Here is an 11,852-nt window from a genome sequence, read left to right on the forward strand (position 1 = left end):
TGGAAGGATGACAGATGTTGTTTAAAGTTACAAATTTGCAACAAGTAGTAAATAGGTCCCAGAGATTTAATGCACAAATAGTGAATTTGAAAGTGTTAGTCGCTCAGTCGTGTGTGACTGTTTGCACATGGACTGTAGCCTGACAGGCTCCTCTGTCCATTAAATTCTCCAGGCAAGAATACTGGAGTGAGTAGTCATTCCCTTCACCAGGGAAATCTTCCCAACCCAGGAACCCACATCTCCTGCATTGCAGGCAGATTGTTTACCGTCTGAGCCACCGGGGAAGCTATGGTTTTTCCAGTAGTCATATACAGATGTGAGAGTTGGACCATAAAGAATGCTGAGTGCTAAAGAATTGATGCTTTCTAATTGTTCTGGAGAAGACACTTGAGAGTCCCTTGGACAGCAAGGAGATCAAATCAGTCAACCCTAAAGGAAATCAACTGTGAATATTCACTGAAAGGACTGATGCTGAAGTTCTGATCCTTTGACCACCTGATGTGAAGAGCTGATTCATTGGAAAAGACCCTGATTCTTGGAAAGACTGAAGACAGGAGGAGAAGGGGGTGACAGAAAATGATATGGTTGGATGGCATCATTGACACAATGGACATGAGTTTGAGCAAACTCCAGAAGATAGTGAAGGACAGGGAAGCCTGGCGTGCTACAGGGTCACAGAGTCAGACACTATTTAGCAACTAAACAAATGAATGAATAATGAATATAGGGCTTCCCAGGTGGCACTAGTGGTAAAGAACCCTTCTGCCAATGCAGGAGATATAAGAGACGTGAGTTCAATCCCTGGGTCAGAAAGATCCTCTGGAGGAGGGCATGGCAATGCACTCTAGTATTCTTGCTTGGAGAATCTCATGGACAGAGGAGCCTGGTGGGCTATAGTCCATAATGTTGCAAAGAGTCCGACAGGACTGAGGCCACTTAGCATGCACGCATAGTGAATATAAAAATATACTATATAACCATCAAACTTTCTGAGAGACTAGAACTTAAAAATTCCAACCACTAAAAAGAAAGGATAATTATGTCATCTGGAAGAAGTGCTAATTATCACTATAATAGCAATCATATGACAATATATAAATGTCCCAAATTAACATATACCTTCATGGGAAATAGATGGGGAAACAGTGGAAACAGTGTCAGACTTTATTTTTTGGGGCTCCAGAATCACTGCAGATGGTGACTGCAGCCATGAAATTAAAAGACGCTTACTCCTTGGAAGGAAAGTTATGACCAACCTAGATAGCATATTCAAAAGCAGAGATATTACTTTGCCAACTAAGGTCCGTCTAGTCAAGGCTATGGTTTTTCCAGTGGTCATGTATGGATGTGAGAGTTGGACTGTGAAGAAGGCTGAGCGCCAAAGAATTGATGCTTTTGAACTGTTGTGTTGGAGAAGACTCTTGAGAGTCCCTTGGACTGCAAGGAGATCCAACCAGTCCATTCTGAAGGAGATCAGTCCTGGGATTTCTTTGGAAGGAATGATGCTAAAGCTGAAACTCCAGTACTTTGGCCACCTCATGCGAAGAGTTGACTCATTGGAAAAGACCCTGATGCTGGGAGGGATTGGGGGCAGGAGGAGAAGGGGATGACAGAGGATGAGATGGCTGGATGGCATCACTGACTCGATGGACGTGAGTCTGAGTGAACTCCGGGAGTTGGTGATGGACAGGGAGGCCTGGCATGCTGCAATTCATGGGGTCGCAAAGAGTTAGACACGACTGAGCAACTGAACTGAACTAAGTTTACACAATGTTGTGTCAAGTATATTTCAGTTTAAAAAATTTAAATGTTCAGTCTATTGTATATCAATTTTATTTCAACAGTGAAAAAAGAACAGTTGTTAATAAAATTAAAAGGCAAATTAGAAAATGGAAAAAAAACAGAAACAAATTTCTCAGCCCTACAGGAAGTTGAAGTCAGAATCCTGAAAGGAAAGGAGGCATCTGTTTCTCTGAATTTCAAGTCAGTTGCAAGGCTAGCTGAGATTTATCTAGCTAACACTAAGTGTCACCATTGTGCTTTTTAAAAAAATGTAGCTGATGGTCATGTGTGCTATTTAATATTCAGGACCAAGGAAGGTCTTAAAATCCTAAAAGATGATGCTGTGAAAGTGCTGCACTCAATATGCCAGCAAATTTGGAAAACTCAGCAGTGGCCACAGGACTGGAAAAGGTCAGTTTTCATTCCCGTCCCTAAGAAAGGAAATGCCAAAGAATGCTCAAACTACTGCACAATTGCACTCATCTCACACGCTAGTAAAGTAATGCCCCAAATTCTCCAAGCCAGGCTTTAACAATACATGAACTGTGAACTTACAGATATTTAAGCTGGTTTTAGAAAAGGCAGAGGAACCAGATATCAACTTGCCAACGTCTGCTGGATCATCGAAAAAGCAAGAGAGATCCAGAAAAACATCTATTTCTGCTTTATTGACTATGCCAGGCCTTTGACTATGCGGATCACAATAAACTGTGGAAAATTCTGAAAGAAATGGGAATACCAGACCACCTGACCTGCCTCTTGAGAAACCTGTATGCAGGTCAGGAAGCAACAGTCAGAACTGGACATGGAACAACAGACTGGTTCCAAATAGGAAAAGGAGTACGTCAAGGCTGTATATTGTCATCCTGCTTATTTAACTTACATGCAGAGTTCATCATCAGAAACGCTGGGCTGGAAGAAACACAAGCTGGAATCAAGATTGCCGGGAGAAATATCAATAACCTCAGATATGCAGATGACACCACCCTTATGGCAGAAAGTGAGGAAGAACTAAAGAGCCTCTTGATGAAAGTGAAAGAGGAGAGTGAAAAAGTTGGCTTAAAGCTCAACATTCAGAAAACGAAGATCATGGCATCTGGTCCCATCACTTCATGGCAAATAGATGGAGAAACAGTAGAACAGTGGCAGACTTTATTTTTGGGGGCTCCAAAACCACTGCAGATGGTGACTGCAGCCATGAAATTAAAAGACGCTTACCCCTTGGAAGAAAAGTTATGACCAACCTAGACAGCATATTAAAAAGTAGAGACGTTACTTTGCCAACAAAGGTCCGTCTAGTCAAGGCTATGTTTTTTCCAGTAGTCATGTGTGGATGTGAGAGTTGGACTATAAAGAACGCTAAGCGCCAAAGAATTGATGCTTTTGAACTGTGGTGTTGGAGAAGACTCTTGAGAGTCCCTTGGACTGCAGGGAGATCCAACCAGTCCATCCTAAAGGAGATCAGTCCTGGGTGTTCATTGGAAGGACTGATACTGAAGGTGAAGCTCCAATACTTTGGCCACCTGATGTGAAGAGCTGACTTATTTGAAAAGACCCTGATGCTGGGAAAGATTGAAGGTGGGAAGAGAGGGGGACGACAGACAGTGAGATGGTTGGATGGCATCACTGACTCAATGGACATGAATTTGAGTAAACTCTGGGAGTTGGTGATGGACAGGGAGGCCTGACGTGCTGCAGTTCATGGGGTTGCAAAGAGTTGGACAGACTGAGCAACTGAACTGAACTGAACCAAGGGAGGCCATCCAGTGTTTCAAATTGTTCCATTTCTCCCCTCTCCTTATCGCAGGATGCGATTGCTGTGGCCTTATTAAAACTCCCTGAACCCTGACTGTGTCTTGTATATGATTCATTCTATATGCCTTGAGCTGGGTGATGCTGGAGGCTATCCATGCTGGAAGGAAGAGGCCAGGGAGGGCACTGGCCTCAGTGCTCCTGGTGGAGGGCCTCTCTGGTGCCGTGGTTCCCACCTTGGAGTCTCTGCCTCAGCCCTGGGAAATGAACAGTCCCCTGGGTTCTGTTACCAAAAGCTAAGGCTTTAACCACAGTTGTTGAAGTGTCCAGTGGTCTTGGAGCATCCAAACCCACCAGTTTGGTACAAGAATCCACATGTAACACAGAACTTATTGTCCCCAAAGTCTTTAATGATTCCTGGGCTTTGGCAAGAAATATGTATTGCATATGAAATATAGGAAAATGGTTCATGAGACCTCACATTTAATTTGTTGCATTAGTAATTTAGAAATTTATGTTTAGGGTAGTGTAGTTCATGAGTATATAGGGTCTTGCCTTCAGTGAAAAGAGTAAGGGCTCTCCACGTATTAGAAACAGAACTGCTCTGGCTTGGAAGGGATGCCTTGGTAAAGGCTTATTCACAGGCTTATTTACCTTTGATTTAAGGAAACTAGCCCCAGTCATCTAGGCAGAGTATGTTTCATCTGTTTTCTGTATTGATGCATCTAAGAATTTTTAACCCACTTTTTTTAAATTTGTTTGACTGTGCCCAGTCTTAGTTGTGGCAATCAGGATCTTTGTTGCAGCATTTGGAATCTCTAGTTGTGGCGTGTGGGATCTAATTCCCTCACCAGGGATAGAACCCAGGCCCCCTGCATTGGGAGCACAGAGTCTTAACCACTGGACCATCAGGGAAGTCCCCCAACTTATACTTGTGATAAATTTTGATGTGATGTCTGTCATCTTGAATGCCTTTAATTTGTAATGATTACTTTTATCCTGTTTTGTGTCCCTTTTGCTTTTTCATCAATTTTTTAAAAAAAAGATATTTCTCCTGGTTTTATTTTACTAGAAAAACTGTTGAGGTTTAAAAAAAATTCTTTAAAGTATTTCAGATGTAGGAAAACAAAGAGAATAACAAACACCTGTGTACCTGCCCTCAGCTTTGTTTCTGACCATTTTGTCATGGCTGTTACATATGTTTTTTAGAACTAAACCACTGCAGATGGAATTGAAGCCCCCTGTGTACCTCTTTTGAATTGCTTTCCCTCTCTGTGGTTCCAGAGGTAGTTACCTTATGAATTGGGTGTTATTCATGCCCATAGATGCTTTTACACTTGTTATATACGGTTATTTCCATAAGCATCATAATACTATTTTACATGTTTGAATCTACATAAGTAGTAAACTTGATGTTTTCTTCTGCAGCTTGCTTTTTAAAAAATATCGCTTTTAATTTCTGGCTGCTCTGGGTCTTCGTTGCTTCTTGTGGGTTTTCTCTAGTTGCGGCAAGCAGGGGCTATTCTCCAGTTGCAGTGTACAGGCTTCTCATTGTGGTGGTTGTGGAGCACGGGTTCTAAATGCGCAGACTCAGCAGTTGCAGCTTGAGGGCTCCAGAGCACAGGCTCAGTAGCTGTGGCACACAGGCTTTAGTAGCCTTATGGCATGTGGGATCTTCCTGGACCAGGGATTGAACTTGTGTCCCCTGCACCACAAGGTGGATTCTTAACCACTAGAGCACCACTCACTTTTTAAATTCAACTTTATAGAACTGGTATTTAACCGCATAGCTCAAGTTCATTCATTTTCACTGATGTTTAGTATCGTGGTTTCATATTTCCCATCTCTGTCTAGCTGTGCTATAGTCTAGGTCTGCATTCAGTTTCACTTTCTCATTGACTGCGCTCTGTTGTCCAACCCATCCACTGAGGGTGTCTGTATTCACTTGTAAAATCTATTTAGTTCATTTTCACGTCTGTTTATAAAACATCACTTTCCTCAAGGTTTTGATTTCTTCTTTTACGTCTTTATTTATGTTCAGACTTATCTTACATTCTCTTTTCTTATTAATCCTAGATCTTGGACCTTGCTTTTTGTCTCATCCACTTAACCTCAATCAAAACTGCTTGTTTTTTTTTAAGTTTGTGTGCTTATCTCTAGTGGAGTTTACTTTTTCTGCTACTCTGAAGAGATAAGGAAGGAGGAGCCAGTGTATATATATATAAACCTCTGCTGGGGGTAGCGGACAACAATAACAAAAAAACCGTATCAAACATTAAAAGATTACTGCTAAACACAGAGCACAGGCACCTCAAGTTAATGATTTTAATGCTTTTCTTTGTATGGAAAGATTCAAGAATTTGGGTTCACTGAAAATTTTCCTTGAATATGTATCTATGTAACCAGGGGTTCTACCCAAAGCACAGAATGCTTCCTATTTTTCTCCACCCTAAATTGCCCTCAGGTGTATTATGGGTAGGAGTCTGCAGTGGCTAGTGTCTTGATCCTTGTAGAACTGAAATGGCAGGCAACATTATTTCTTTACAGTTGCTAGGGTATCTGAGTTAGCCATGTGGTGATGCCAAAACCATAGGAGACCTTGCAAGAAGATAGGAGGACCACCTCACAGGGTAGGCTCCAAGAAGACCAGGTGCATGCGGAAGAAAATACAGCTCTAGGAGGCAGTGGACCCAGTTCCTAGATTCCCCATTAAGGCTTAGTGGCAGTGTGGCACTGGCATTTTTGTTGCTACACTATTCGAAAATAGTGCCTTCATAGTAAGTGTCTGAGCCAGAGAGCTGGACCCCCGAGGTGCCTTTCATTTCTGAGGCACTGGAGTACCTCCCTCTTCCTGGAACTTGAGCACCTAGCAGATTATCCATGATATGTGACCTAGGGGCCACTGCTGGAGGCCCTCTCCAACTGATTTACATCTTTGGCTCAGACTTGGTTAGGTTCACATGCATATAACTGAAAATCCAAAATAATAGAGCTTAAAATAAGACTGGAGTTGATTTTTTCCTTTTTAAAAAAGAGATATGGAGATAGGCAGCTGCACACCATCAGCGGGAATCCTGGTTCCTTCAGGTTCACCACACTGCCATCCATCAGATGTGGCCATATTCTCATGGTCTAAAGCAACAACTGGAGCTCTAGCCATTCCAGGATGTGGGATGGAGGGAAGGAAGAAGATCATGTCACCTTCCTTTCAAGGGAATATTCTATGAGTACTGAAAATATTCCCACTTCATTGTGTAGACCTTGGTCCTGGGAGACCCACAGACTTACAAGGGTGGCAAGAAATGTCCTTGGCTGAGAGGCAAGGTGCCAATCCCTAATTCAGTTTTCTGTTACTAAACAAGATGGATGAATGGATGTTCGTGTAGGCAGCCTCTGACACTACCAGTATGTCTTAACTTCAGATGTCTAAAGTAGTTTGCATGTGCTGCCATGACAAAACACCACAGACTGTGAGGCTATGTAACAAAAATTTATCTTCTCACAGTTCTGCAGGCTGGAATTTCAAAATCAAGGTGTTATCAGGTTTGATTTCTCCTGAGGCTTCTCTCCTTGGCTTGCAGAAGGGCATGAGGGGCAGTCATGGAAAACAACCCAGACCATGAAGAGGTTATCAGTCCCACTGGGTACTATGGCACAGTAGGCAGCAAGTGGGTACAAGCATGTGCAGGGAGGCCATGTGAGATGCCTCTGAATGCACATGTCCGTCTGCCGGGAGTGCTGGGGTGTAGCTTGAGCAGCCCTGTGTTGAGGTATCCATTATGGGGTTCAGAAATGACATGTGGGGACAGACAAAATAAAGCACATTGTAGAAATCATGTTGCCCATACTTTCTTTTTTAAAAAAGTTATTTATTTTGTCTTGGCTGTGCTTGGTCTTTTGTTGCATGCGGGCTTTCTTTAGTTGTGGCGAGAGCTCTTTGGGTGTGAGCTTCTTATTACAGTGGCTTCTTGTGGCAGAGCACAGACTCTAGGGTGCTTGGGCTTCAGTAGCTGTGTGCACAGGCTTAGCTGCCCCTCCACATGTGGAGTCTTCCCGGACCAGGGACTGAACCTGTGTCCCCTGCATTGGCAGGTGGATTCCTATCCTCTGTACCACCAGGGATTCTGCCATTACTTTCTCATTAAAGATGTAGATTTGTCACAGATTTTTCTCCAAACTAGAATTTATTTTTTAATTTTTTATTGAAGGATAATTGCTTTACAGAATTTTGTTGTTTTCTGTCAAACCTCAACATGAATCAGCCACAGGTATACATATATCCTCTCCCTTTTGAACCTCCCTCCCCATATCCCACCCCACCCCTCTAGGTCATTACAGAGCCCCTGTTTGAGTTCCCTGAGCCATAAAGCAAATTCCTGTTGGCTATCTATTTTACATATGGTAATTAAGTTTCCATGTTACTCTTTCCATACATCTCACCCTCTCCTCCCCTTTCCCCATGTCCATAAGTCTATTCTCTATGTCTGTTTCTCCACTGCTTCCCTGTAAATAAATTATTCAGTACCATTTTTCTGGATTCCGTATATATGCATTAGAATATGATATTTCTCTTTCTGACTCACTTCAGTCTGTATAATAGGTTCTAGGTTCACCCATCTCATCAGAACTGACTCAAATGCGTTCCTTTTTATGGCTGGGTATTATACCATTGTGTATATGTACCACAACTTCTTTATCCATTCATCTGTTGATGGACATCTAGGTTGTGTCCATGTTCTAGCTACTGTAAATAGTGCTGCAATGAACAATGGGATACATGTGTCTTTTTCAATTTTGGTTTCCTCAGGGTATATGCCTAGGAGTGGGATTGCTGGGTCATTTGGTGGTTTTATTCCTAGTTTTTAAAGGAATCTCCATACCGTCTTCCATAGTGGCTGTATAATTTACATTCCCCCCAACAGTGCAAAAACATTCCCTTTTCTCCTCACCCTCTCCAGCATTTATTGTTTGTAGACTATTTGATGATGACCATTCTGACTGGTGTGAGGTGATATCTCATTGTGGTTTTGATTTGCATTTCTCTAATGATGAGTGATGTTGAGCATCTTTTCATGTGTTTGTTAGCCATCTGTAGGTCTTCTTTGGAGAAATGTCTGTTTAGGTCTTTTCCCCACTTTTTCATTGGGTTGTTTGTTTTTCTGGCATTGAGTTGTATGAGCTGCTTGTATATTTTGGAAATTAATCCTTTGTCAGTTGTTTCATTTGCTATTATTTTCTCCCATTCTGAGGGTTGTCTTTTCACCTTGCTTATAGTTTCCTTTGCTGTGCAAAAGCTTTTACATTTAATCAGGTCCCACTTGTTTACTTTTGTTTTTATTTTGGTTACTCTAGGAGGTGGGTCATAGAGGATCTCGGCTTTGATTTATGTCATTGAGTGTTCTGCCTGTGTTTTCCTCTAAGAGTTTTATAGTTTCTGGTCTTACATATAGGTCTTTAATCCATTTTGAGTTTATCTTTGTGTATGGTGTTAGGAAGTGTTCTAATTTCATTCTTTTACATGTTGCTGTCCAGTTTTCCCAGCACTGTTTATTGAAGAGGCTGTCTTTGCCTCATTGTATGTTCTTGCCTCCTTTGTCAAAAATAAGGTACCCATAGGTGCATGGGTTTATTTCTGGGCTTTCTATCTTGTTCCATTGGTCTGTATTTCTGTTTTTGTGCCAGTGCCATACTGTCTTGATGACTAGCTTTGTAGTATAATCTGAGGTCAGGAAGGTTGATTCCTCCAGCTCAATTCTTCTTTCTCAAGATGCTTTGGCTATTTGGGGTCTTTTGTGTTTCCATATGAATTGTGAAATTTTTGTTCTAGTTCTGTGAAAAAAATGCCATTGGTAATTTGATAGGGATCTCATTGAATCTGTAGATTGCATTTGGTAGTATAGTCATTTTCACAATATTGATTCTTCCTACCCAGGAACATGGAATATCTCTCCATCTGTTTACGTCATCTTTGACTTCTTTCATCAGTGTCTTATAATTTTATGTGTACAGTTCTTTTGTCTCCTTCAGATCAGATCAGTCACTCAATCGTCTCTGACTCTCTGCAACCCCATGAATCGCAGCATGCCAGGCCTCCCTGTCCATCACCAACTCCCAGAGTTCACTCAGACTCACGTCCATCGAGTCAGTGATGCCATCCAGCCATCTCATCCTCTGTCGTCCCCTTCTCCTCCTGCCCCCAATCCCTCCCAGCATCAGACTCTTTTCCAATGAGTCAACTCTTCGCATGAGGTGGCCAAAGTACTGGAGTTTCAGCTTTAGCATCATTCCTTCCAAAGAAATCCCAGGACTGATCTCCTTCAGAATGGACTGGTTGGATCTCCTTGCAGTCCAAGGGACTCTCAAGAGTCTTCTCCAACACCACAGTTCAAAAGCATCAATTCTTTGGCGCTCAGTCTTCTTCACAGTCCAACTCTCACATCCATACATGACCATAGGAAAAACCATAGCCTTGACTAGACGAACCTTTGTTGGCAAAGTAATGTCTCTGCTTTTGAATATGCTATCTAGGTTGGTCATAACTTTCCTTCCAAGGAGTAAGCGTCTTTTAATTTCATGGCTGCAAGTCACCATCTGTAGTGATTTTGGAGCCCCAAAAAATAAAGTCTGACACTGTTTCCACTGTTTCCCCATCTATTTCCCATGAAGTGGTGGGACCGGATGCCATGATCTTCGTTTTCTGAATGTGAGCTTTAAGCCAACGTTTTCACTCTCCTCTTTCACTTTCATCAAGAGGCTTTTGAGTTCCTCTTCACTTTCCGCCATAAGGGTGGTATCATCTGCATATCTGAGGTTATTGATATTTCTCCTGGCAATCTTGATTCCAGCTTGTGTTTCTTCCAGTCCAGCGTTTCTCATGATGTACTCTGCATATAAGTTAAATAAACAGGGTGACAGTATACAGCCTTGACGAACTCCTTTTCCTATTTGGAACCAGTCTGTTGTTCCATGTCCAGTTGTAACTGTTGCTTCCTGACCTGCATACAAATTTCTCAAGAGGCAGATCAGGTTAGGTAAGTTTATTCCTAGATATTTAATTGTTTGTTGCAGTGATGAATGGGATTGATTCCTTAATTTTTCTGATTTTTCATTGTTAGATACAGAAATGCAAATGATTTATGTCTATTGATTTTGTATCCTGCAACTTTGCTAAATTCACTGATTAGCTCTAGTAATTTTCTGATACCATCTTTAGGGTTTTCTATGTACAATATCATGTCATCTGCAAACAGTGAGAGCTTTACTTCTTCTTTTCCAATCTGGATTCATTTTATTTCTTTTCCTTCTCTGATTGCTGTAGCTAGGACTTCCAGAACTATGTTGAATAATAGTGGTGAAATTGGACACCCTTGTTAGAATTTATTTTAGTATGGCGTGAAGAATCTTATTTTCTTTTCCTATTGTAATATCCAAATGTTTCAGCATAGTTTACTAAGAAACCCCTCCTTTCTCCACTGCTTTTTTTCAGCTCTATCAAATGATTGACATACAATTGAATTGAATCAGCTTGTTGATTTCTGTTAAAGGGTCTTGCTGGGGATTTTGATTGGATTGCTTTAAATACATAGAGCAATTTGGGGATAATTGACATCTTAGTACTGGTTTTTCAATCAGTGAACAGAGTATCTCTCTCAGTTTATTAGGTGTTCTTTCATCTCTTCTATCATAATTTTCATCATGTGTATCTTACACATATTTTGTTAGATTTATACCTATTTCATGTTTTCTGTGCTGTTGTAAATGGTACTATTTAAAAAATTTTATTGTAGTACAGGAAATTTTATTGCTGCATATTTCAGTTTCCATAGTTTTATCTTTTTGCACCTTTAACTCTGTGATCTTGCTAAACTCACTTGTTAGTTCTAGCAGTTTTGTAGCGTTCTTTGGATTTTTTTTTAATGTAGATAATAACGTCCTCTGCAAATCTTAACAGTTTTATTTCTAATCTCTATGCCTTTTATTTCCTTTTCTGGCCTTTCTGCACTTGCTAGGACTCCAGTGAGATGTTGAATAATAGTGGGAAGAGCTGTCATACCTGCCTTGTTGCCAATCTTAGAGGGAAGGCATTCTGTCTCTGACCATTATGTTTTCAGCAGCAAAGACATAATCACGTCAAATCATATCAATATACACACTGCAACAAAACAGTTTAAATACTTTTGGGTCGGCTAAGGCAAAAATGATCGTGCATGAAACCGAAGTTCCCCTATAACTGCAATTGTAATGTGATAGGAAAACGTAGGATTCCTATTGCTGACAAAGTCAGCACTGCTGATACTGTTGTGGTCCTCGCCAACACA

The sequence above is a fragment of the Bos indicus genome, chromosome 18 (genome assembly GCF_029378745.1).
Source record: "Bos indicus isolate NIAB-ARS_2022 breed Sahiwal x Tharparkar chromosome 18, NIAB-ARS_B.indTharparkar_mat_pri_1.0, whole genome shotgun sequence".
Lineage (NCBI taxonomy): Eukaryota > Metazoa > Chordata > Mammalia > Artiodactyla > Bovidae > Bos > Bos indicus.